Source organism: Humulus lupulus, chromosome X (genome assembly GCF_963169125.1).
Source record: "Humulus lupulus chromosome X, drHumLupu1.1, whole genome shotgun sequence".
Classification (NCBI taxonomy): Eukaryota; Viridiplantae; Streptophyta; class Magnoliopsida; order Rosales; family Cannabaceae; genus Humulus; species Humulus lupulus.
Window position 1 is genome coordinate 48,115,013 of NC_084802.1, and position 25,772 is coordinate 48,140,784.

The 25,772-nt window shown below is 42.1% G+C and overlaps 1 long non-coding RNA gene across 5 annotated transcripts; it reads left to right on the top strand.

The window, feature by feature from the left end:
- Positions 1-390: 390 nt before the first annotated feature.
- On the top strand, positions 391-25,772 carry LOC133804230 (uncharacterized). 5 transcript variants are annotated; one of them, XR_009878370.1, is made up of 12 exons: positions 391-616; positions 2,661-2,815; positions 3,516-3,570; positions 3,662-4,351; positions 4,663-5,414; positions 5,505-5,589; positions 21,103-21,155; positions 21,987-22,081; positions 22,264-22,869; positions 22,959-23,155; positions 24,876-24,950; positions 25,406-25,772. It is a non-coding gene; the product is annotated as an uncharacterized LOC133804230 (long non-coding RNA). The 5 variants fall into 5 exon arrangements; XR_009878371.1 differs by lacking the exons at positions 24,876-24,950; positions 25,406-25,772 and adding an exon at positions 4,459-4,577 and having other exon boundaries at positions 22,959-24,864; XR_009878373.1 differs by lacking the exons at positions 24,876-24,950; positions 25,406-25,772 and having other exon boundaries at positions 22,264-22,340; positions 22,435-22,869; positions 22,959-24,864.

The following is a 25,772-nucleotide window of genomic DNA, read 5'->3' on the forward strand; positions in this document are numbered from 1 at the left end:
CTTTCATCCTTTCCCCTTCCCTCTACTTATCGGTTTTGTTTTAGGTGTGGGTATTTTGATATTTTTAGTTTTATATATGGAGTGTAGATGGATTGTATTAGTTTAGCTTTATAATCTGATATTGAATCTAATATATTGATTACATTTTTATAGTGTTATTATATTGAGAGTGTTGATCAAATTAGGAGAGTTTGTGTAACATACATTGTTATATATATATATATATATATGTGGGGTCGTCTAAAGTCCCGTTCCTTAAAAAAAAAAAAACGATATCATTCCATTTTTTAATATGACCCGTTAGATTTGTCATTAATGGCTAGGATTTAGTTTCACTTATATAATTTTTAAAAGAAACTGTTAGGGACATTTAATTTTGTCAGTTTTTTTTACTGGTGTCATCTGGTTACTTCCCTTCAGTCAATCAAAAAAACTGACACTCAAAACCCTTATTCACACGCCTACTTCAAACCTTCTCCTATACCCATTTCTCTTCTTCTAAAAGAAACCCTGAACATTTACCCATTTCTCTTTCATTAACTTTCAAGACCCACGGAGTGCCTCTTCTTCATCAATTGGAAGCAACAAGGACAAGCTTCCCGTCGACTTCATCAAGGTATAATCTCTTATCCAAGCTCATTTTTTTTGGTTGAACAAGCTTGTTTATGTATACATTATTTGGTCTATATACATTTTTTAAATGTTCTTGCATGGAGCTCCCCTCTTGTGGTTGGGTCGATCAAGTTTTATTTTTTGTTTTAAAAATATATCACAACTTTGTATTTTCTAGTTGTGGTCGGTCAAGTTTTTTTTTTTAAATAAGTGCTCTATGTTTGTGTTTTTGGGTTCGATCAAGTTTTTTTTTTAAAAAAAATGGAAGGTCTGTATTTGTGTTGTTGGGGTTGATCAAGTTAAAAAAAAAATACTAAATCACAGCCATTTGATTTACCTTTTTTTGCATTGATTCAATGTACTCGAAAAGAGCTATCACTTTCTCTTGTTCTCTTTGTAAGATAAAAATTGGTCTTAGACTTCTCTGCCTAATGCTGGTTTGGTGGTAATGTTCTTAATAATAATATATGATTTAGTTGATTCCAGCAGCTTAAGTTTTCTTGTTTATTTTTGATTCATTATTGATTTTTTTACACTAAAATACTTTATTTTTTAAATCCAAATGATACTAGCTATGTGAATGTTTTTATTTGAGTGTTGCAGTGAGGGTTTTCAGAGATTTCAGAGGTAGTTATATCACTTTTCGTTTGCATTAAGATAGTATTTTATCCAATTTTTTCATTATAAATACGTAAAAATTTCTTTGTTTTGTGTCTTGGTTGATGTCATTATTTGCAATACATATTTGCATAACATGTTGAATCGCAAGCATAATGAAATTCTGTACTATTGGTTTGTATGACAAGCAGGGCCTTTTTTTCAATTCTTTGCTTCAAAATGGTGTGCAAATGTTGATGAAATTTCTCATTTGAGTACATATTGAGCTAATTAAACACAAGAAACTAGTAAGGACATATTCGCAAGTTGAGCGAATATTGACACTATTGGGGACATATTCGTAAGTTGAGCGAATATTGACACTATTGGGGACATATTCACAAATTCAGTCTTATACTGTACATATAATGCTTCAATAGTTAGTAACATAAAAATATTTGGGGACTTTTTATTATTGCATTTTACAATAATGTGTGCATTATTAAATGTCTTCAGACAACAACATGAATCCACTAGAGATAGTCAACGTTTAAAGCAGTGATTCAATGGTGGAGAATGATATCCCCGGCACAAGTGCTAGGGGCGGGGGCAAGGGCACGGTCGGCCTCGTTGATGTAGTCCCGATATTAGTGGCCTTCCCCGTCATATGTGTGAATATCTGCAAAGCCTACCACCACCTACTTATGGAGATCTCGTACGCATGGAGAAAGAATACTTTGATGAGATAGATGCGACCAACTTAGCTATTGATGAGACGCATGAGTACATACGCGCTCACAAAACGACGACTGATGGATTAGACAAATTGGCCAAAGCTATGGAGATGATGTGCCCCCCACTCCACAAGCTCTCCATGCTTTATTGTATCCAAGAATAGGGATCTAGTATCGAAGGATAGGGAATAGGGAACAATATCTGTATTAGGAGGGGCTTCCTTGTTTTGTGTTTAGTTTCTTTAACTATAAAACAATTTGTCTTTATTATTATGTTGATCACTTGACATGGTACTTTGTAAGACTGTTTTGATTTTCTGTTTTTAAGACATGGAAGATGTATTTAGCTTATGGACTTGTTACTGTTAAATTAAAATGTGTTCTACAATTAACATGTTTTCATCTTGGTTTTTTTATTGACGCAGTGTAGTTGGATTTCTAATTCTATCTATTATGAATTAATTTGTTGTTTTCTTTATGTGTATATTTTCCAAAATTAACTTTTATGATGTATTGCTTTTAGTACTTTAAAAATTTATATGTATTTTAATTTAACTATTTAATTCCTGCTCAACAAAGTGTTATCTACTGAGTATAAATTTTGTTAACACGTGATATTAAACAAGTTTGAAGGTTATTTAAGTTTTATCTTAAACATCCTAATAGCCTATATTTGGTGGTTCATGATTATGATAGAGTTATTATCTGCTTTATTAGGTAGCATAATGGCTAACAAAGGGAAAAGAAAAATGGAGAGCAGCGATAGTCACTCCACTTTTGAAGAATATGATGATTCATACTCAGAAGATGAATACGAAGATGAGAAGATTATCCCACGAGACCGTAAACAGCAAGCATTTTTATTATTATTTGTGAGTAGCAAATAACTTGTCTTAATTGACTTTTTGTTGCTATTATAGTACTTGTATATTTTCTTGTTTCATTGAACTTATGAATTTTTGTAGCATATTCTTGGAATTTTGGTATAGCTTTTATCTACTTAAATTAGTTGATCCATTTTCAAATATGAACCATATTCTTATAAAAGCTTTAATTTCAAATGATGGTACTGGACATAATAAAAAACAAAGCCATTTTTTATATCTTATTGGGTTATTCTGATTTAGTTGTATGGAAGCATTATGAATATTACATTTGTATTTAGGGAAACTCTTGGAAAACCACTTCTGAAAAAATGTAAAAAAGGTACATGAGAAATAGTTGATTTTTTTTTTCTAAACTAAAATACTTAATCTAGCTAAAATAAGAAGAATCGCAAATTCCTAAAAGGAAATATAGTACTTGATGTCATTTTCTTTGAGTTTTATTTTAGCATTTTGAGTACTCTTGCCATTAAATTTATGAGTAATGACTTCATATATATGACTACTGCTGCCATTATAATACATATATATTTTCTTACTTCATTGAATTTATGAATATAAGTACTCAATTCAATTTTTAAGGAGTACAAAGATTTGGTCCTATATTTTGTTCAACACAACTGTCTAGTTTTTTTTAAAAAAAAAAAAAAAGATTGAATAATCTTTTTTGGAATTGAATGTTTTGTAGTGCACAAATGTATCAACCATACAGACGGTCTCATCCAACTATGACTATTGAAGAAGTAAGTTGATCACGTGTTTTACTGTTTTTTCTTATCAATTAACATCCTATCACCAAATTTGACTGTGTGCTATATTGAAACAAATTCGTAGAGTGTTGGGTGAAGCATTTGAAGCTCTTCCCCAAGAGGAGAAGTCCCAATATGGAGTTGTATGCCACAAAGTCGAGTGTGACAGGGGTACCTTTTTACATTGCAAGTGCAACCCTTTCAGGGTTGTGTCATTAACCAAGACCCTGAGTGTTGTACAGAAGAAAAATATTGCTGGTATTGGGTTTGGTTGCTTCCTCAACATGCAATTAGACAGCGTGAAGAGCCAATTAGTGAAAGTGTTGGCGGACCAATTTGATGATGGGGGCAAGACACTAACTCTGAATGGGATAGAGTATAAGTTGCAACCCCAGGATTTTGACCATGTCATGTGCTTGAGAGATGGAGGAATCCCAATTAACTTACCCACTAAGGACGCCAATAACCCTTATAGGCCACTTCTTCTAGATATTAATTGAGTGGCGACTTTAAAGAAGCAGGAGTTTAGCATTAAACGGAGCAGGCAGCAGACGAGCTTTTCCTAATCCGCTATGCTTTATTCGTGATTGGGGCAGTACTATGTCCTACATCTGGAAACCGAATTAAGAACACTTACTTATCCATATTGCAGAATGTGGAGAAGATTAAACAATACAATTGGGCTACACATTCACTAGAATACTTGGCTCACAGTATCTAGCGACACAAGCGCGGTGAGATACATTATATGCCTGGATGTTCGATCTTTCTATAGGTAATTTAGTTACTAACATTATATAATGGAGCTGTATATAGATTTTAAACCTTTATTTTTTAACATTTTATTTATTGTTTATATACCTTTATTGTACTGCAATATAGTGATTTGGCCACATGGTCAAGTTGACAGGGGAGTACCTCCTATTTCCTTTTGGACTAAGCAACATTTCCATAGGTTTTATCAATATCTCAAACACAATGGAGGTTTTGCAAATCCTGAAGTGAGCGTTTTGCACATAAATATTTTTGCCAATGACTTATATTTTTTTTAATTGGTGTCTAATCTTGTATAATCTTTTAATGTAGGTTAAACTACTTCCAGCACCTAGTGTTCACAAAGCTAAATGGGGTGGAAGTGTCCATCGGGTATAGGCTGGTCCAAGTGCCTCAACTACCTCGACTAGCCCAAATCCCAGCATAGATAGGACCACTTCCAACAAGTTTGAACCTGCGATGATGATGTCTATGATGATGGAGTGCATGGACAAATTTGAGAAGAGTACCAACAACAAGGTTGATAAGCATGCCCGGGACTTAAACAAGTTGTCCACAACTATTGATTCAATGCCTACCAAACATGCCAAAGTATTTTAGAGAGAGTTTTCGGCGATGAAGAGATCCATTCTCGAGGACCTTAGGAAGGATGGGGACTCTAAACCTACAATTGAGAAATCTCAGCCAACTTTCCAAACTCCTGAGCATACCCAACACATGAGTTATTTCAACAATGCCCCTGCATATGAAACTTCAACATGGGCTGGTAATGATATAGAAGTCGATGGCTTGCGCAAGGAAGAAATGAGTAATGATGCGAGGTCCCTAGTGTTGTGGAGTAAGTTGTTAACTGCCAAATGGAGTGAGGGTGGTGATGATTAGAAAGTAGAAGATGGTGTAATTGTTTTACCAAAGCCTAATCTCCTGCCTAGTGAAGATAAGGTTTGGAAGAAATTCATTTCTTCTAAGGGACTTATCGTGGATCCATTCGAACTTACTCAAGCTATCACTGAAGATGATTTCAAGATAATTCAGTATATATTCACCAACAACCTTCAAAGGAGGTACAATGGAACCTCAAATTTAACATTGCAAATTTAAATCATAAAACAAACCACTAACCAACCAAATTATTCTTACTTTTAAATGAGTAGAGAAGTTTTGTACTCTAGTGGAGGTGTCAAACTTACAAGAGGTCAAATTCAATTGTTGAAGCCTGATACCGAGGTCGATGGAAAGGTATTCATCTGTATATTCCTTCATCTTTTCATTTCCAGCTGAATCTAATGATCATATTTTGTTATTACAATTTTTTTGCCAGAATAAAAAAAAGCTTTAGTTATTTATTTTAAGATAAATTCTTACTATATAGGCTGCCAATGTGTGAGACTAAAATATGGTATGATCCTTTAAAATTTAGTTACTAAACTAATAAGCATGCTGTAGTAACCAATGTTACCTTTCTCTTAGACCTCTTTATTTATGTGACTATAGGTTGTTTTTATTTTATAGAATAGTTTTTAACTTGAGTTGTGGTGATAAAATAAGGTTTAATTTGGAAATTATTTATTGGTTATGATTACTATAGTATAGTATGGTTTCTATGGTATAGTTACAATAAAGTTAATAGTTTTATAATATAGTTTTGTGGATAGTTAATTTAGAATTAGTAAGAGAATAAAATATTATTTTTACTATGTGGTTGAAATGTATAGTTTAATTAGGGTTTATTTTTATTTAATTAAGTAAGAAAAATAAGATAAGAATCCTAAACTAATTAGGCCTGTTGTTATCCTCGTTTCCTCCCCGTACACGTGGCACGGTACACTAAGTCCATGGGCTATCTTGAAGGGATCCGAGGCCCAGACTGAGCCCAATGGATGGGGAAGGAGTGAATCCTGATGGCCCAAATATCAGTAAGCCCAACATTATCCATTGGACATAGTCTATCATACCCAACTCGGGTGCCTAGTACGGGTTCATTTACCAACATCCCGATCCATTTACCAGGACCCTGGTTTGTTTACCAGAGCCCGGGTTTATCCAGTATCGTCCCGTTCCATTCTTAGACTTGGAAACATCCTTCTTATTCGCACCCTGAACAACACCATATACTGGGTCTGGGAAGACGAAACGTGCCAAATTCATGGTCCTGGATTCTCCAGAATGGGGGCCGTTATTCAAAACAGTACTACCACTACTCTGACGGATCCTATCCTCTGGATCTCCTTAGAAGCCCATGCGAACTAGACTGAAGCTGCGTAATGTTGTCAGTTGTACAACGTGGTTACGCCCGAGCCAGCCCAATGGGCCCTGATTAGTGTATTTTATTTGATAGAACCCTTTGTATTAAGCCTTCGTTAGTGAGAAAATCCTAATTACATCTGTATTGGGCCCAAATTAGTCTGACCCAAGTCTAGATTAGGGCCAGTTGTGCACCGTAGAAAGGATCCGATTTTTCTCTTGTAAGCATACACTCTGCTCAAACTCAAAGAAAACTCCATTACTAAATCTCCTTAAGCTCTAATACAATAGACTCATGGACTAAGGCTATTTAACGCCCCAACCACGTAAAATCACTTGTGCGATTGTCTCTAAATCCTTTGTTTTTGCTCTCTTATCTTTGATAATTATAGTTTCCAAAAAACTTGGTAAACATTTTGGTGCTTTCATTGAGAGCTAAAGAAAGTTTTCAAAAAAAAATATATCAAATATCTACAGCAATGGTGAACACGAGACATACTACGTTCGATCCTGCTCACCAACAATAGCAAGGAAATGGGGAGCCATTGCCCAATCAACCTCTCCCTCAAGACCAACCTGAGGATTCACACTATCAAATGCCCCAACCTGATGATTCCCAGAATTTTGAGGACGGGGCAGACTACAAGGAGGGTTACTACGAGGAAGACGAGGAAAAGGAAGGGGGATACCAGGATCACGAAGCTGAGGATCCTGCTATCAAACTGAAACAACAAGTCCTGGATCAAGAGGCCAGGATAGCTAAACACAAGGAAGCCACTCGCCAGATGCAAGAATCCCTCTTGGCCTTTTAGGCCCTCATTGCTGCCCAAGGATTGGAAGCCAATCCTCCAGCCATTCTGCCTCCAGGAACACAACCATCGGCCCCACCAATTAGGACCGATGTGCTTGAACACACAAGGCCGATTCCTACTCCGAGACCACAACCCAGAGATGACCCATCAAACTCGGCTCAAGAAAAAGGGAAGGACAAAGCGGCTAACCCTGTGTGAAAAGCAAACCGCCAAAGGAAAACTCATCCCATCCCAAAAATCGGGGCCAGCCCAGGGTTGCTCTCTAGGAAAGAGAAGATGCACCCCATCCCAGGACGGGATCAATCGATTGATCCGTAAGGGATGCGCCCGCAGGGTGCCAAGCCCCAGGCTGTCCCCAGACAGACCGGATGGGAACAACATTTTCACCCCAGTGCCTCCGTGAATAAGGATCACCGAGGGCGCCAGTGCGCGGACGAGCCGGAAGCCATTAGTTCAGGGGATGACACATCATGGATAGACCTACGAGATGGTCTGAAAGCCCAAAAGGAGCGGGCCCGCAAGGAGAAGATCTGCTCCCGAGGGGAAGATCTGAGAAATAACCTCAATGATAGGAGGAACGAAAAGGTCCCCCTGGACGACGCAATGGCTAGACAGTTCATGGAACAACTGGCCGCATTAAAGAAAGTCACATACCGTCTAGTTCGGAAATAAGAAGGAGGAGGTTTTGATTCTAAAGAAGAGGATAAAGAACCGTGTGCCAAACACATCCTAGATGTGGTGCTCCCAAAGGGGTTCAAAATATCGAACCTGCCTGCCTACACCGGGAACACAGACCCCAGGGACCACTTGTCCCGCTACAATCGGTTGATGAATGTGGCCCACGTCTGTTACAACAGCAAATGCCTGTGTTTTTCAATCATTCTAGACGGACCCGCGGAAGAGTGGTGGAAAAGACTCAAGCCGGGATCTATCCAATCATAGTCTGGACTACAGTCAGCGTTCTGCAAGTAGTTTGTGGCCGCCGTGAGGATGGACATGCAAATTAGTGCCCTCGCCAATATTAAGCAGCTCCCCTCGGAGACTCTGAGGGCCTACATCTAGCGCTTCATGGAAGAAGCCTCAAAAACCAAGGTGGATGATGGATAGCGCCTAGTGGCCCTCCAGTTCAGGATCCGAGCCGTGTCCCCTCTCTGGGATGACATGCAGCGCAGTAAGGCGGCCACCCTCAAAGAATTCATAAGGAGGGCATAAGGCTTTATCAACTGGGAGGAGGGTCGAATCTAGGCATTCGGATGCAGCCAACCCCCCAGCCAAGTGCCCAAACCTTTCCCGAGTACGGGATGCAGTATCCTGCCCATCACTATCCAACGCCCCCAGCAGCGCTAGGGTCAACGGGTACTCCCGGAATGACCTTCGCAACCCCGACGGTCTACGATCCTTCCTCATCAGGATATGCGTCGGCACAATCTACCCCATTCTCTGGACATGGTATGGCACCGGTCGGGTATAGCGCTGGTCCTAGTGGGGCCCAGCCATCTCTAATGGGGGGGATAAAGGCAAGCGTAAAACCCTCCCGGGGGAAGAGATCGGGGATTGGACAGAACCGATCTGAGCCCTCTAAAAAGGGCAAGAGGGCTACAAGCCCCAATAATCAGAGTACACCAACTTATTGGACACCAGGGAAAACATATACTTGGCCACGGGAAGTACGTTTCATTACCGGAAACCCACCCCCATGTTCAAAGGGGGAAAAAACTCGAGGGACACCAGAAAAAGGTGCGCATATCACAAAGACGTGGGTCACTCGACCGAGGAGTGTCGTCAGCTGAAAGATGAAATTGAGAATTTGATCAAGCTGGGGCATCTCCACCAGTGGGTCAGGATGCCCGCGGGAGTTTCGGGATTGATAGCAGCTCCCAGACAACCTGCGATTCCGGGTGCACTTGGATTGTACCGACCTCCCCAGGGAGGGTACACTGTAGGCCCGGGAGCACAGGCCCCTCAGGGGGCCCTAATTGTGTAGGCACACAGACCCAGGATGCCTTTCCCCTCTGGAACTGCGCCCCCATGGATAGATGGTCACGTGGCCACCATCTCGGCAGGGCCGCACCTAGGGGGACCATCTCGGAATGATCAAAAGCGATATCTCAGTGAGCTTGAACATGATCACAAGGTATGCGCCTTGGTCCAAACCCTGGCTTAATGCCCAAAGTTGATGAATTTACCTATCCCCTTCATGGAAGAAGACGCCCAGAACGTCCACTTCCCGCATCATGACCCTTTGGTCATCGGTGCCCAAATCGCCAACAAGATGGTGTCCCGAGTGTTGGTGGATGATGGAAGTTCCATCAATGTATTGTTCAAGCCAGCCTTCATTGCAATTGGCTTCACTGAGGCAGATCTCGCCTCATGCCCAACGCAGATCTATGGTTTCAATGGAGATTCAATACTCCCGATGGGGAAGATCCAGTTGCCCATAACGTTGGGGAATGAGATCCAAGGATCGTTCAAATTCTATACATTCGTAGTGGTGGACTGCCCCACCACTTACAATGTCATCTTTGGTCGGCCCGCGCTGGTCGACTTTGGTGCCATCACTTCCATCCGCCACCTCTGTATGAAATTCCCCTGCGACAACAGAGGGGTATGAACAGTCCGGGGAGATCAGAAGAGCGCCTGGAAGTGTTACTACATATCCTCCCGACCAATTTATATGGTCTGCGAAGAGCCTCTCAAGGAGGAGAATATTGATCCAGTCCTGCCTCCTCCCTCGATGCGGAGGATGGTCCGGGAAGAAGATGAACTGGATCTGCGGATAGAGGCGGACCGTAGAGCCCATGGAAGAGATTGAAGAGGTGTGCATTAGTGACACCGACCCAACCAAAGTAATCCAAGTCGGGAAGAATCTGAATGCAGAGGTCCAGGCTGCCATCATCGCCCGAGTAAAAGAGAACCAGGACGTCATGGCCTGGTCACACTCAGATATGACTGGGATCAATCGTAATATCATATACCATGCTCTGAACATTGACGAGGGTGCGACTCTAGTCCAGTAGAAACGGAGACCTCTGGGGGCGGTAAGGGCAGAGGCCCTCAAGTTAGAAGTTGAGAAGTTATCTTCGATCAACTTCATTCGGGAAGCCTTGTATCTCGTCTGGCTGGCCAATTCGGTGTTGGTGCCAAAGCCAAACAGAACATGGAGAACTTGCATCGACTCCACGGATCTCAACAAGACCTGCCCCAAAGACTGTTTCCCTCTACCCTGGATCGAGCAAATGGAAGATGCAACATCCGGGTATGAAATGTTGAGCTTCATGGACTCTTACTCCGGCTATAACCAGATCTCAATGCACGTAGTAGACCAGGAACACACCAGCTTCCAGACAGACAAGGGGGTGTACTGCTACATTGTCATGCCCTTCGGGCTCAAGAACGCCGGAGCCACGTATCAAAGGCTCGTATACAGAATGTTCCAGGCCCAACTGGGAAGGAATATGAAGGTCTACATAGATGATATGCTAGTCAAGTCTAAGAGCTCTGGAGGACACACTGACAATCTGGCAGAGGTGTTTGTCATCATTCGGAAGTATAGGATGAAGTTGAACCCTAATAAGTGCACCTTTGGTGTGGCATCCGGGATGTTCCTGGGCTTCATAGTAAGCTCCCGAGGGATAGAAGCCAGCACAGACAAGATCAAAGCACTGATCGATATGCCTTCACCACGAAAGCACAAAGACGTGCAGAGCTTGACGGAATGAATAGCAGCCCTGGGCCATTTTGTCTCAAAGTCCACGGACAAGTGCATCCCTTTCTTCAACATCCTTCACGGAAGCCAAAGGTTCGAATGGTCGGCCGAATGTGAAAAGGCCTTCCAAAAACTGAAGGAACATATGGCCTGAGCACCAATCTTGGCAAAGCCAGTGGATGAGGATCCGTTGTACCTTTATTTGGCCGTGTCGAAACACCCCATCAATGCCCCACGAATGCGGAAAGAAGGAAAGGCCTAGCTCCCGGTGTATTATGTAAGAAAACGGTTATTGGGTGCGGATTCCAGGTACCTGCTAATCGAGAAATTGACATTTTGCTTACTAATTGCATCCCGAAAGCTTAGGCTTTACTTTTAGGCCCACGCCATAAAATTACTGACAAACCAACCCCTACAACAAGTGTTACAAAAACCTAAATCATCGGGGAGACTGCAGAAGTGGGCCATGGAACTGAGTTAGTTCGACATTGAATATATCCCCAGGATATCAATAAAGGGGCAGGCCCTGGCCGACTTCATCATGGAGTGCATCAGGATCATTGAATATGACGATCCTATCAACCCTGTAGCACTCCTATGGAAGGTCTTCATAGATGGAGCCTCGAACGAAAACAAGGCTGGGGCCAGAATCATCTTCATATCACCGTAAGGACACCAGTTGCAAAGTACCCTACGTTTCCAGTTCGATGCATCGAACAACAAGGCCGAGCACGAGGCCATGTTGGCCAGATTACGTCTGGCCCGGGAGGGAGAAGCAACAAGTCTAGAAGTCTATATCGACTCCCAATTAGTTGTCAGGAAAATCTCGGGGGAATACAAAACAAAGGGAGAAAATATGGCTGCTTATGTGACGCAAGCTCGGGAGCTACTCCAGTCTTTCAAGAAATATTCCATCCGACAAATCCCTAGAGAACGAAATGTGTTTGCAGACACATTGGCAAAGCTAGCCACGGATGTCGAGGCAGAGCTCTTTGAGCTCATCCCGATCAACCATCTTCCTGCACCAAGTATTCAAGCCCCCACGATCAACGCCATAGACTATTCCACATTCTGGATGGGTCCTATCATCCACTACCTAACCACCGGGGGGTTGCTCGCGGACTGGGCAGCTGCCAGGAAGCTTCAGTATCAGGCCCCCAGATACACCATGATAGAAGGAAAACTCTATCACAGAGGGTTATCCATGCCATACCTTCGATGCGTATCCGAGACCGAAATGAGTGCAATCATGCATAAAGTGCACGAAGGTTTCTGCGGAGATCACACAGCCGGACTCAACTTGTCCAAGAAAATCCTAAGGCAGGGATATTTCTGGCCAATGATGAAGAAGGATTGTGTTGGTTACGTCTGCAAGTGTGAACAATGCCAAAGGTACGCGAAGTTCCCACGAGCCCCTTCAACAGAAATAACCCTGATGACCAGTCCCTGGCCTTTTGCAGTGTGGGGAATTGACCTAGTAAGGTCACTCCCAACCGGGAAGGGTGGTGTGAAGTACGCCATTATAGTCATCGACTATTACACCAAGTGGGTCGAGGTGGAACCAATGAAAACCATCACCTCAAAAAAGGCCTTGGACTTCATCATCAACAACATTGTGTGCCGATATGGCTTCCCTCACAAAATCGTGTCCGACAACAGGAAGCAAGTTGACAGCGTCCACTTCACTAACTTCTGTGATAGACATGGCATCATCAAAAGATTCTCTATAGTCGTAAGGCCTCAAGCAAACGGGCAAACAGAGGCTGTGAACAAGATTTTGAAGGGGACATTAAAGAAAAAGTTTCAAGCCTGCAAAAGCAAGTCGCTGGAAGAGCTGCCCCGCGTTCTGTGGGAATACCGGACCACAGAAAGAATGTCTACCAAACACACTCCTTACTCAATGGTGTACGGGTATGAAGCAGTCATCCAAGTTGAAACAGTTGTCCCGTCACACAGACGAGACACATATGATCCCGCCCAGAACCACGCCTTACTCCAGGAATCTTTGGACCTTATTGAAGAGATCCGGGAAGAATCCCAGGTTCAACTGAAGATGTATCAAGGAAAGATTTCCATGCACTTTAACTCTAAAGTTAAAAGCAGAAAGTTTGAAACTGGTGATCTAGTCCTAAGAAGAGTCTTCCTCCCTACAACCCAAGATTCGGGAGTAGGGGTTCTCGGCCCAAACTGGGAAGGACCGTACGAAATCCAACATGAAGTATGTCTAGTAATGTATTGCTTAAGGCGACTTGATGGAACAGAGGTCCCAAGGGCCTGGAACGCATAACATCTCCGTAAGTACTATCAGTAGTCAGGAGGACGTGTTTCTATTTTTAATTTTTCTCATGAACAATGTACGCCCCACGACGATTTCTTATTTAGTGAAAATAATGTGTACAAAACATCATAAATAAATATTGTAAAGGAATAAAAGTTTGCATCCATTTTCATGAACAAGTGACCCAAGACTACAGTCTTCGCTCACTTAGGGGGGGGGGGTGGTATAACCATCTATACAAGTCCAGGAATGAAAACAAAACAGGATGCAAAAGAAAAAGTTTAGTCCTGATCTGGATCGTGTAGATTGGGGTAGAAAATCCACCAGGAAGCAAGGCTCAGGCCTAGTCCTAACCGAACTTACATGGTCTGGCAGGTACAAGACCCAATAGAACGTAAGGCTCAGGCCTAGTCCTAACCGGACTTACATGGTCTGGGGGGTACAGAACCCAATACGACATAAGGCTCAGGCCTAGTCCTAACCCCGACATACATGGTCTGGGGGGTAGAAAAACCCACCAGAACGCAAGGCTCAAGCCTAGTCTGAACCCGTAATTACATGGTCCGGGGGTACAGAACCCAATAGGACGTAAGGCTCAGGCCTAGCCCTAGCCCAGACGTACATGGTCCGGAGGTAGAATACTCAGTAGGACATACTGTCCAAGCCCAATCCTAACTCGGACATACATGGTCTGGGGATATGAAATACCTAAAAATTGGTTGACCTAACGTTGTCCCAAATAACCAAATACATGTCCACGTCTTCTCTATAATGGCCAAGAACCACTGGAACGTGAGTCCTAGTTCTAAGTTGTTTAAAATTATTCTTATAAATGGCTCAGGCCGTTGGAACCTAACCCATAGGTTCAAAATAAGCTAATCAACTAATATTTGATGGCCCAGGCTGTTGGAACCTGAACATCAGAATCAGGACAAATAAATTTGATGATAATTATTAACTCCCTAGCGGTCCAGGTCGTTAGAACTTGAACAGCAGGATTAAAGCGAGTTGATAAGTTAAGTCACGCCTAAAATGAAATCTCTGATGGTTCAGGCCGTTGGAGCCCGAATTATAAAATCGGGATAAAATCAGGGTAAAAGCCCTAGACGGTCCAGGCCGTTGAGACCCGAATGCTGGTCCCCAGACAAGTAAACATTTTCTACAACTTTTCCCCAATGGTCCCGACCGTTGGAACTAGGACTGAACATTCGACTCATATTCATGCAAGGTGGTAAAACACTTAGTGAAATTTTGAGGAAAAAAAAATGAATGGAAAAGGGAAAATCTTGCGCAAGAAATAAAGTAAATATATATATATATATATAAAATTGTCTTGGACGCACCCGCGTCCATAAAAATATTACAAAAAAAAAAAAAAAGAAGCCACAAAAAACAAGTTAAAGGCCTAAGCCTAGGCTTCTCCCTGCTCTGATGTCTCTGAAGCGACTTCATCTAGCTCCTCCCTGGCCATAAGCTTCGCGTCAGCTTTCTCCTTAGCCTCGAACTCAGCTTTCTTCGTGGCAGGATCGGGGTAGAATAGGAGATTCATATTTTTGTCCTGGAGCCAAGCCATGTAGATGGCCTCTAGCAAGGCATCTGCCTGCTCTTTTTCTTGGCGGACCTCCTCATGCCGTTTCACCTCCAGCTGAAGCAGGTCATCCAGGGCCTGGATCCGGGATTCAAGAGTGGTGACCTTCTCCCGATCCTAGTGAGATTGGGCCTCAGTTGCCTTCAAGAGGGCTTTAGATGATGCCTCAGAGCCCCGAACATGAAGAAGCTCTGCCTCCAGGCTATCCACCAACTTTTTATGGTCGGCTTTCTTCCTAGACAAAGTTTCTTCGAGTTGGAACTAGATGCGGGAGGCCTCCTTGCAGTCAGCCTGAGCCTTAGCAGCTCTCTTAACCAAGGCCTCCACTTGTGCAGCTTCCTTGGACAGGGCCTCTGCCCGAGCAACCTCCTTGGTCAGGGCCTCCCTAGCGGCTTCCCGCTGGTTCACAGCCCCCTCCAACTCTAGTTGAGCCATCTCCAGCTTCATCTCCATCTCCACCACCAAATTAGCATTCCTGTGGACCAGCAAGACATCCTGGAACAAATCAAAGTTATAAAACATACATGTAAAAAGGGTGGAAAGCAAAGGATCATATGGATATATGACTTACAGCGGTGGCCTGGTGACGAATGGCCTGGGAGATGAACAAGGCATCCTGGTTGACCAGGGTGGCGTACCGTTTTAGTTGGAGGTTAGACATCGTCATCTCGACCTGATCAAACAGATTCGTGGCAAGTAGGGTCATGTCCTGCCCCAGTTTGGGACGAAATCCAGTCTCAGAAACGAGCCGGTCCACGATCGGTTGCAGAGCACTGAAGGCAGCAGGGTGCTTGGCGAGCTCCACTTTTCGTCAGACCGTTAAGGCCAAGTAGACCTCCTCCCATCTGTCCTGGCCATCTTCCTAGGCCAGGGATACCATCCTCATCCTCTCCTCCCGGAGGACCATGTCTACCTCCTCGGGAAATGCCGAATTGATAGGAAGCATGGGAGCCTCCGAGATCTCCCAGGTGACGATCAAGCTTTCCCTGGAAGAGTTCTCCTCTGCCAAGGAAAGGTCCTTGGTCATAGCCCTCTTGGCCTGATTCGCAGACTCGTCAGCATCCAAGTCCGCAACTCTTTTCTCCGACCCCCGACTCGCCAGGGGCTTCTGCTCCAAATCGATGACCGGGAGATGAGCAGGCAGAGATGGGACAGCTTCAATGCGAACTGTTAGAAGGGGAATTGCAGCTAGAGTCCTCTCGATAACGTCCGACTCTGGCCTCGAGTCCCCAAGGACCAACTCCAGCACTTTGCTCTTGGGCAGGCCCTTGGCAGCCTTTTTCGCTGATTCTTTGGCCGCGGTCGCCTGATCCTCCATAGCCAGATTCATCTAAGCCACGGGGTTGGAAATGTCTGAATCTTCTAAGAAAAACAAACAAAAAGAAACGGTCAGAAAAGTATACGAGTGGGGACAAAAAGTAAATAAAAGCTAGTCTAAGGTCCTCTGGGACAAACCCTTATCTAGAACTCGGGCTCGACTTAACTCTCCTAAAGCAAAGGAATGGATGCGGTCCCCCGTGTCTTCCAGCTCCAAGAAGTTATCATATTGAAGGAACCCGGACGAGTACATGAGTGTCAACTGGTCTAAGACAATGGGGGGTGGAAGCCCCATTTCTCTGATGGTCCCGTACAAGTAACCTCGGTATATTTTCCTATCCCTAACTAAGTCCCTGAAATGAGGAGCATAAGTTAAAAGAAAAGGCAAGTTACCTTTCCCCGATATACTGGCCCTGGGAGCCCCTGTGTTCAGCTGGGCCTTAAAATGGGCGTCCAACTCGTCAGATGCGGCCATATCCGTCTGGTGGGCTTGCTCCTTTTTCTTCTTCACCACGTCTGCCCGGTTCGCGGCCTCAACGACCTCGATGTGGATGAGGGCTAGCTCCTCCCTCAGGGCGAGGTCCCTTTCACAATCGTCTGGTTGGCTGCTAACATCCCGACCACTCACAGATTCGCGGTGTTTACGTAGTCCCCCATGTCCAGATCATCCACACTCAATGTGGCATAATAATTCTTTTGGTCCAGGATCGACTTGAGAAGGGAGTCTGGGCATATGGTCCTGTTATCCAGGAATGTGAGTCAAAAGCACAACAAAAAGAACGAAAAGGATTAAGAGGGAAGACAACTTACCCATGCACTAGAAGTCTAGCACCAACGTGGGATTCTGCTCCAAAAGGAACCCAGAGGTCATGAACCAGTAGTGTCTAACATCCGGGGGTGCTTCCAGGAGCTGTAAGGGGTAGGATAATTTCCATGGGGCTTCAGTCTATAGAAGCGTCCCGGGTCTTATCCTTGGCGTTGAGCTGCGGCTCCAACTTATAGAAGTATAGCACCTTCGTCGGGGTAGGCTCCAAGATGTCCTTCGCCACACAAAAAATCTGCCATCCCGCGAGAAGCTTGTAGGCCTGGGGCAGGAGCTGGAAAGGCGCGATCCCCACGAATTTCAGGAATCGTGTGAAATAGCCATATAGTGGGAAAGTGGCTTCCGCACTAATATGGCCCATGCTCCAGGCCCCGAACTCGCCCACGCTGGTATGGGCCTTCTCCTCCTTCCTGGCCAGACAGTTATAGAAGAGCACGGGAGTCGATTCCAATCCTAGGTGCTTCTCCAAAGAATCCGACATCCGGTAGTTCCAAAAGTCTTTTCTCTCCCCGCCCATCTCCCATGTGTTCCCACTGGGAGGTTTGCATCCTTCCAGAATGATGGGGGCTGACTAGACATATTCTTCCAGGTGGAGAGTAATGCCGAGGCTTGGGGTCGGTGATCTAGGTACAAAAAAGGAAGCAAACAACCAAGCAGTTAGCACCAAAACTCAAAAAGGTTGATTAAGGTACGAGCGCTCTCCTAAGAACTGCTTGGAGGAATCCCCTTCGGACCAGATTCGAGATCACTGAAGATCCCTAGAATCTTGATCAGGAACTAAGAAGAAGTTTTTTTTTCTCAGTTTTTTCACAAGTCAGCCTATTACCGCTTGTTCCGGGACGACCTAGACCTGAGAAGATCTGGGACGACTTAAACCCTTATTCTACGGACCTACTACGCACTGAACCACCCTAAACAATGGCCCCGACTCTAATAACCCTATAGCCACAAATATAATACTACAAAACAACAAGTACGAAGAAACATAAATAAAGGTTCATGGAAATACTGTAAAGTACTGGTTGTGGAGGTTGTAACGTTTCCATGGATAAGGCCAGCAAGATCTCGGTCTTGAATAGGCAGAGGCGACACAAGAGCTCATCTGACAGTCGAATGGGGATCACACTGTCAGGTGATGGCACGAAAATGGGACGTGTTGGAAAGAGGCGGTGACGGAAACATAGTAGTCATCGGAGAAGTTCGTCGGCAGCTCGGACATAAAAAGCTCTCTTTATAACTGTGGTAGTTCAGAATGCATAAACTTGCAAATGAAAATCTCGAGGTATTTATAGAGCCAAAAGCACATTCCTCGATCCAACGGTTCAAGATGACTTCCCCCATCTAACGGTCCCAAATTACGCTGGGGCTTTAATTAGCCCACTCGAGTATCGAATCACGAATTTTCCAAGTCGTGATTCGCGCCATCCCGATCCAACGGTCCAAGAAAGGAAATTTCAATATTTTTCCCATGTGATGGTCCCAATTGATGCATAGATATTAAATGATCCACTCAATTACCCTATCAACATCACTCGTACAGACGGGACGCCTCAAAGTTTACGCTGACTTTTGGTTGCCAACATGATAACCAAGAGATTCTCTCTAAATCTATCAGGTACGAGTAATATTGACGCACCAGTTATAGGGAAACACGTATATGTAGCGTGATGAAGCTGAAAGGTCGGGAGTCACCCAAGCGTCATTGAAGTAAATGAACCCGCCTCTTGGTAAACAAATCGGGTCGTTGAGATTTGATCAGGGATATTGGCACAAACACTTTTCATGCGAGTTTACATCAAGCGGTCCCCTACGAAAATGGACCCGTTTTCTAGGGAACAAACCGAGACACCGAAAATTGATCTGGGAAATGAACAAGCCTTCACTCCGCGAACACAAATAATGACTTGGGGGGTAAATGTTATCCCCGTTTCCTCCTCGTACATGTGGCACGGTACACTATATCCATGGGCTATCTTGAAGGGATCCGAGGCCCAGACTGAGCCCAATGGATGGGGAAGAAGTGAATCGTGATGGTAGTAAGCCCAACATTATCCATTGGACATCCTCGCATCAGAGAAGCCGGGACCATGAATTTGGCACGTTTCATTTTCCCGGACCTAGTATAAGGTGTCGTCCGGGGTGCCAATAAGGAGGATGTTTCCAAGTCTAAGAATGGACCAGGACGATAGTGGATAAACCTAGGCTCTGGTAAACAAACCAGGGTCCTAGTAAATGAACCCGGACTGGGCACTCGAGTTGGGTATGATAGATTGCCCTCGACACTAACATCACCCCGAGAAACACGGAGTTTGTCTCCTCAACTAACTTACAAAACATGTTACATACGGAATGTACGCCGTTATTTAGAACGGTACTGCCACTACTCTGACGGATCCTGTCCCCTGGATCTCCTTAGAAGCCCACGCGAACCAGACTGAAGCTGCGTACTGTTGTCAGTCGTACAGCGTGGTTACGCTCGAGCCGGCCAAATGGGCCCTGGTTAGTGTATTTTATTTGATAGAACCCTTTGTATTAAGCCTCTGTTAGTGAGCAAATCCTAATTACATCCGTATTGGGCCCAGATTAGTCTGGCCCTAGTCCAGTGCATCCAACTGCCTATAAATAGGGCCAGTTGTGCACCGTAGAAAGGATTTGATTTTTTTCTTGTAAGCATACACTCTGCTCAAACTCATAGAAAAATCTATTACTAAAGCTCCTTAAGCTCTAATACAACAGACTTGTGGACTAAGGATCTTTAACGCCACGACCACGTAAATCCCTTGTGCGATTCTCTCCAAATCCTTTCTTTTTGCTCTCTTATCTTTGATAATTATGGTTTCTGAAAATCTCGGTAAAAACCTGTTTTTGTTGTGTTTGTTTAGCATCTAAGTAATTAAGTGGATATTTTTTTTATATTATTTGTTATTATTTAGAGTGGCTGAAATGTGTATAAGATATTTAGGGATTTGAATTTTAAATTTGATTTATAGTTAAGGTGAAATTAGGAAAGAATCAAGGGAATCCTAGTGCAGTTAGGAACTCTAGTGCAGTTAGAATTTCCAAAAGCCTATAAATAGATCCTATTCCTTCTCATTTTTTCTCTCATTCACTCTTGCTTTGCTCTGAACTCTCACACGCACACTCACTCTCTCTCTCCCTCTTGTTGTCTTGCACCACCACCCATATAAACCCTAGGTCAAAATCATCATCATCATCATCATCACCTTTTCATTATTTTTGAAAACCTTGTAAACCCTAGTGTGGCCGAATTCACCTAAGCCCTAATTGAAGCAAATTTCAAAACCTTAACCTTCATCACACATAGTCGAACCCTAACATCCTAAAGGCCACACGACCAAAGCTATTTTTCTAATTTTCAAATCGTACAAGCATTTAAGGATCCAGGGTTTTCTACAAGATTAAGGTTGAGGTAGAGTTAAGTTTTGATTATGTTATGAGATTTAGATCTATTAGTGATGGTATTATGTTTATGAAATAGGGTTCTAAGTGAGATTATCATATAAAGGACTCAAGTATAGTTTTTGTGCACCACACTCAAGGTAAGGAAAATTAGGTAGTGTGGATGTTAGATCTACTATTTTATATGGCTAACATTTTAGGTACATGGAAACGGTAAGGGTGGAACACTATTAATCTGTTTTAGGCCATGGAGGCACTATGATATAGTGGACTATGGAGATGTCCAACCATTATAGCTCTTATTTTTTCTCATTCGATGTCCTGATTTGTTATTTATGTGTTTATGACTATTGTTATGATTGAAGGATATCAGCTATGATCTAGATCTGTGTGTGATTTTTGGTATGGCTGTGATACAGAATAGATTGTGACTTTGGATTCTATTATGATTTATGTATTGCATGTGGAATTATTTGTTACGAGATTATAGTTGATTTCTGTATGATTTGCTGTGTATTTTCTTTACAAGGCTTAGAAGATCATTCTTTTATTTTATTTTTGCAGATTAAGGTAACCCTAGATGACCGGTGGCTAGCAGATTCCCGTTAGCAAGACTGGTATGAATATGTGGGAGGCGTATAGCTGCGTGTTATTTTTCTTGGAAAAATTATGAACTTTGTGATTAAATGTTGCCTAGTTTTATTTTTATTCTATTGTAAAAACTATTATTTATTTTTCTTAAACCCAGGCTATGTTTATTCTAAATCATCAATAAAGAAGGCGACACTTTTTTCAATTTATTAAGTTTATTTTTCAACATCTTTATTTTCTAAAATCATAGTTAGAATTTAGGGTGTTACACATGCCTTTTTCTTTTCTTATTAAATTCTACGGTATGTTTATTTTGGCTAATCTTTTTAACAATTATGGAACCAATAACCTTTTCTTGTTCTAATCTTGAGGCTTGACTTATGAAAACAAACAAATGGATTACAGTGCATTAAATTCTTCAGCTTGCTTTCTTTTATTTATTTGTTTTCCTATACGATAGTGGCTTTCTATGTTTTAAACTCAATGGGAAATTGAGTCTTATTATTTTAACTGTGAGTTAGTTTAATTATTACTTAAATAATATATTCACTGTCACCCCTAGTTTTACTTCTATTATTTAATGGCGATTATAAGGTAACATATTTATTTCCCATAATCTATTTTGTGAAAACAATTTCTCTTGCATTGCAATATATAACTCTTCATGTGTCTGATAGGTTATCACATGTTATGCTCAATTGTTGAGCAAAAGGGAAAAATCTAATGAGAGAACATAATGGTTTATGCCGAGTTCAATATCGATTAGTAATTGTGTTATTTACTTATTTCATGACTAAATTCAAATTTGTACTTCTACCATGTCTAAATGATTATGTGTTTTTTTTCTAATTTTCTAGAAAAAATCTTAAGGAAAGCAAGAGTTAAGGGAAGTTGCAAAAATCAGCAGTGGGCAGTGAACCGCTACTCCGACGATTTAAATCGATGTGAACAAGTAAGTCTCGATTTTGATCCTTATTCTCCTCATACTTTTGGTATTTTGAATAAGGTTTTGTTATGTGTTTGAGTTTTGCACCATTCTTAGTTCCTAATTGCATTTATTTCTAGATAATTACCCCAATGTTGTTTCAATTCAAAACTATTGGCCATTGATCCTAGGCAATGTTGTTGTTAAAGGTGAGACCGTCTGAATTTGGGACTCCATTTCATCTGCCATGCGTCGGAGAGATATCACTTTGCTTACTACAGAGATGGTTAATTTTGCTTAAATACGGTTGCAATTTAAACTTATCAATTGACCCCCAATGTTGTTTCATTTAACATTTTTGATGCGTCATTGTAATACAGCTTGCCAGCCTTGATGACATTCTTCAGCTGTCATCAAGGATTTATTTTGGGGAATATTTCATGTTCAGTGACTTTAAAATTGAAATGTCAAAGGATGCTCAAACTCAAGATAATGGGACTGATTGTGGGGTTTATGTGATGAAATATATGCAACATCTTAACAACAAAAACTGAGGAACGCATGGGGCAAGTAACACCCCACAAACCTAACTAACATTGCTTCCTAATGGCTCTTACATGGCATTAGAGATGCATTTAGCTAATGAGTTTTTTTTTTTTTTTCTGAGATTGCCTTTGGACAACAGGTCCATAGTCACACTGCCAGGATGGAATTGGCATTAGAGATTGTTCGGGACAATAACAATAGATTAATTCAGTAAGTGAAGGAAAAAGCTGAGGAATTTTACTCGAAGTATATCGGAACACATTTAACAGGTAAAACTATTAAATTGCAATTGTACATATGAAGTTTATATTTGTTCTCAACTATCCATTAATGTTTGTTGGGTTTACTAATTTAATAGGTACAACTCCGAAATCTAAGACTCTTGCATTTGTTAAAAGTCCCACCAAATCCCCTATTGAAGAGAGGTTCTCCACAAAGAAGGAGAAGACAAAATATGATTCCCAATTATCCGAAAAGATACACCCGAGTTGCCTTCCAGTGCCTAAACATGGAAGATGAATGATGGACTTATAAATGCATTTTTTTTGGTATAATGTATGTTTTCATGGCCACTAAATTATGCATCTTTTTTGCAAGTGTTATCATTTGGGAATCACTGCTTTGGACTAGTTCTAGTATGAACATTTGTTAGGATAATGGTTATATTGCTGAAAAGTTTAATGAAAAGCCTATGTGGAATGGCCATAGGTTGTTCTAGTTGTTAGAGGCTTAGAAAATCCACCCTTCTCCACTATCTTAAAATGTGAACTTTGGGTTTCACTTTGTATATCTTTATTACCCTACTAAACTTTGTGTATCATTTTGAATATAAAAATTTCATGATGTATTAGTGAATCTATGTAACGACCCTAAATTCACTAATATGGCTTAAGGGCCTCGATTAGTGTGTCGGGAGGGCATATTTGGTCCATGTGTGAATTAATTGATTAAATATATGATTATATGTTAGGTATGCCTGTTTGGTTATATGAATGTTAAATTGTGATTAAATGTTATAATTGTGAGAACCACATTATTATGTGGGTGAATCTGCAGCGTGCGACTTGAGGCGATCCTAGGGAGCTAGATAGCGGGAAAAGTCACAACAGGGCTTAGCATTTGATTTTGGATAAATCAGGGGTATTTTAGGTATCGGGTAGTTATTTGGACTATCGGGTTATGGAAATAAATATATGGATATATATTTGAGGTTAGGAGGTCTAGGCGGGAATATTGGGGAATTTTACCGTTTTGCCCTTAGGGGACGTTTCCGGCACCCCGAGCCTTGGGATTGACTTAACGGGGTAAAGGATAGACTTAGTTAGACAGAAGCTAGTGGAAAAAAAGATTAGACCAACTCTTTTTCTCTCTCTCTCTCTCTCATCTCTCAGGGAAACTAGAAAAAAAAAACACAAGAAAGACGGAGAAAATTTGGAGGATTTGAGCTGGGATTTCAGAGGTTTTCAGTGGGGATTTAGAAGCTTAGCTCAAGGATTATCCAAGGAACATTTAATCAAGGCCAAGGTGAGAATTAAATTGTGTTTTTGAGGTTAGAAACTCTGAGTTTTTCTGAGTAGTGAGATAATTGTGATTTTGATGTTTAAGGTTGAATTGAAGCTGGATACTTGGGAATTAACTTGGATTTTGCTTAGAGAAGTGGTTCAGCAGAAGAGGTAAGCTTTAATTGGTGAATGAGAGGTTTAAATTCGAGTTTTGCATGGCTGGTTGGGTGTTTTGAAATTCTTGAGTTTCAGAAATTTAAATTAGGATTTCAATGAGTTTTAAGTTAGGTTTTCAGTTGAATTAAGTTGTTAGAGTCATTCTAAAAGTGTTGGGATTAATTGGTTTTGAATTAGGAAGCTTTGGGATGATTTTTGAGTAAGGTTTAGAGGTTGAAAATGGTGGAATTCCTAGGCACGAAGGGAAGGGCCACGACACTGTTCTAGAGTACTGTGGCCCTAGGATGCAAAGGAGCCAGGGAGGCTTGGCCAGGGGTAAGCGTCGTGACGCCCAAAGGAAGGGTCGCGGCGCGTGTCTTCTTTCAGGGGTGGCCTTAGTTCTGTTTTAGGTCAGGGCTGTGGCTAAGCTTCAAGGGTCGCAGCCCTTAGGTGTGTACTTGAACATTTAGGGTTTTAAAGCACGGGAATGTAGTCTAGGGTGCTCGGGATCGATTTCCCCACCGTGCTTGGTGGAATTCGATGTCCCGGAAGCTAGTATTATACTCGGAAACTCTTACTTTAATATTAATGGAATCAAATATCTTGGTTGTGACTAGGTGTTAAAGCTAGGGCTCGGGAACAGATCGTGCTCGAGGAGCGTCGCTCATAACCAGTGAACGCGGAGACTAAAGGTAAGAAAACTGTACCTGGTTGTATATCTGTAATGGGACTAAGGGTTCCCTAATGTGTATGCTTGAAAGGATGGTATTATGCCATGTAAACTAAATAGTGAACCAACGACCTAAGAGTGCCAAGGGTTACACTAGCGCACAGGGCGCGGCTTGGCCACTGGTCGCCGAGGACAGGTTAACATGCACTGAGCTCGGTTTAAGTGGGCCGGAGTCAGTGGGATAAACAGAGGGTGCGGCCTAAGTTGTCGGCCCTGATTATTATGTGACCTAGTTATTGTGTGATTTGACTGTTAGAACGATTAATTTCATTGTTGATTATGAATATGTGTTAAGTGATTAATGTGGATTAACAAGTGTTTGGTCATGCTTGATGAATTAACTATCTATTGGTATTGGTTGTATTGCCTGTTATGTTTTATTGCTGGGCCTTGGCTCACGGGTGCTACGTGGTACAGGTAAAGGCAAGGGCAAGCTTGATCAGCCCTGACTTGGAGAGCTCTGTGAGCTGAATGTACATGACCAGCTGCCACGGTTGAGGTTTAGGCAGGGACGCAAGACCCAGAAATGTTCATTTTGCCTTAGTATGGCTGACAGTTGTCTGTATTTTGAGGAGTCTGTAATCCAGCTTTTAAACTCTGTTTCTTTTGGGATCCCATGTATATAACTGTTTAATTATAAAAAGTGAAAATTTTGAGACCAAAACCTTTTTAACCCTAGCTCATACACGTTTAGTGACATGTTTTTAAATTAATGACTTGATTAGCAAGTCTTGCACCTTTATAAGTACACAGTGTAGCGGTCTTGGCTATCCAGGGTGTTACA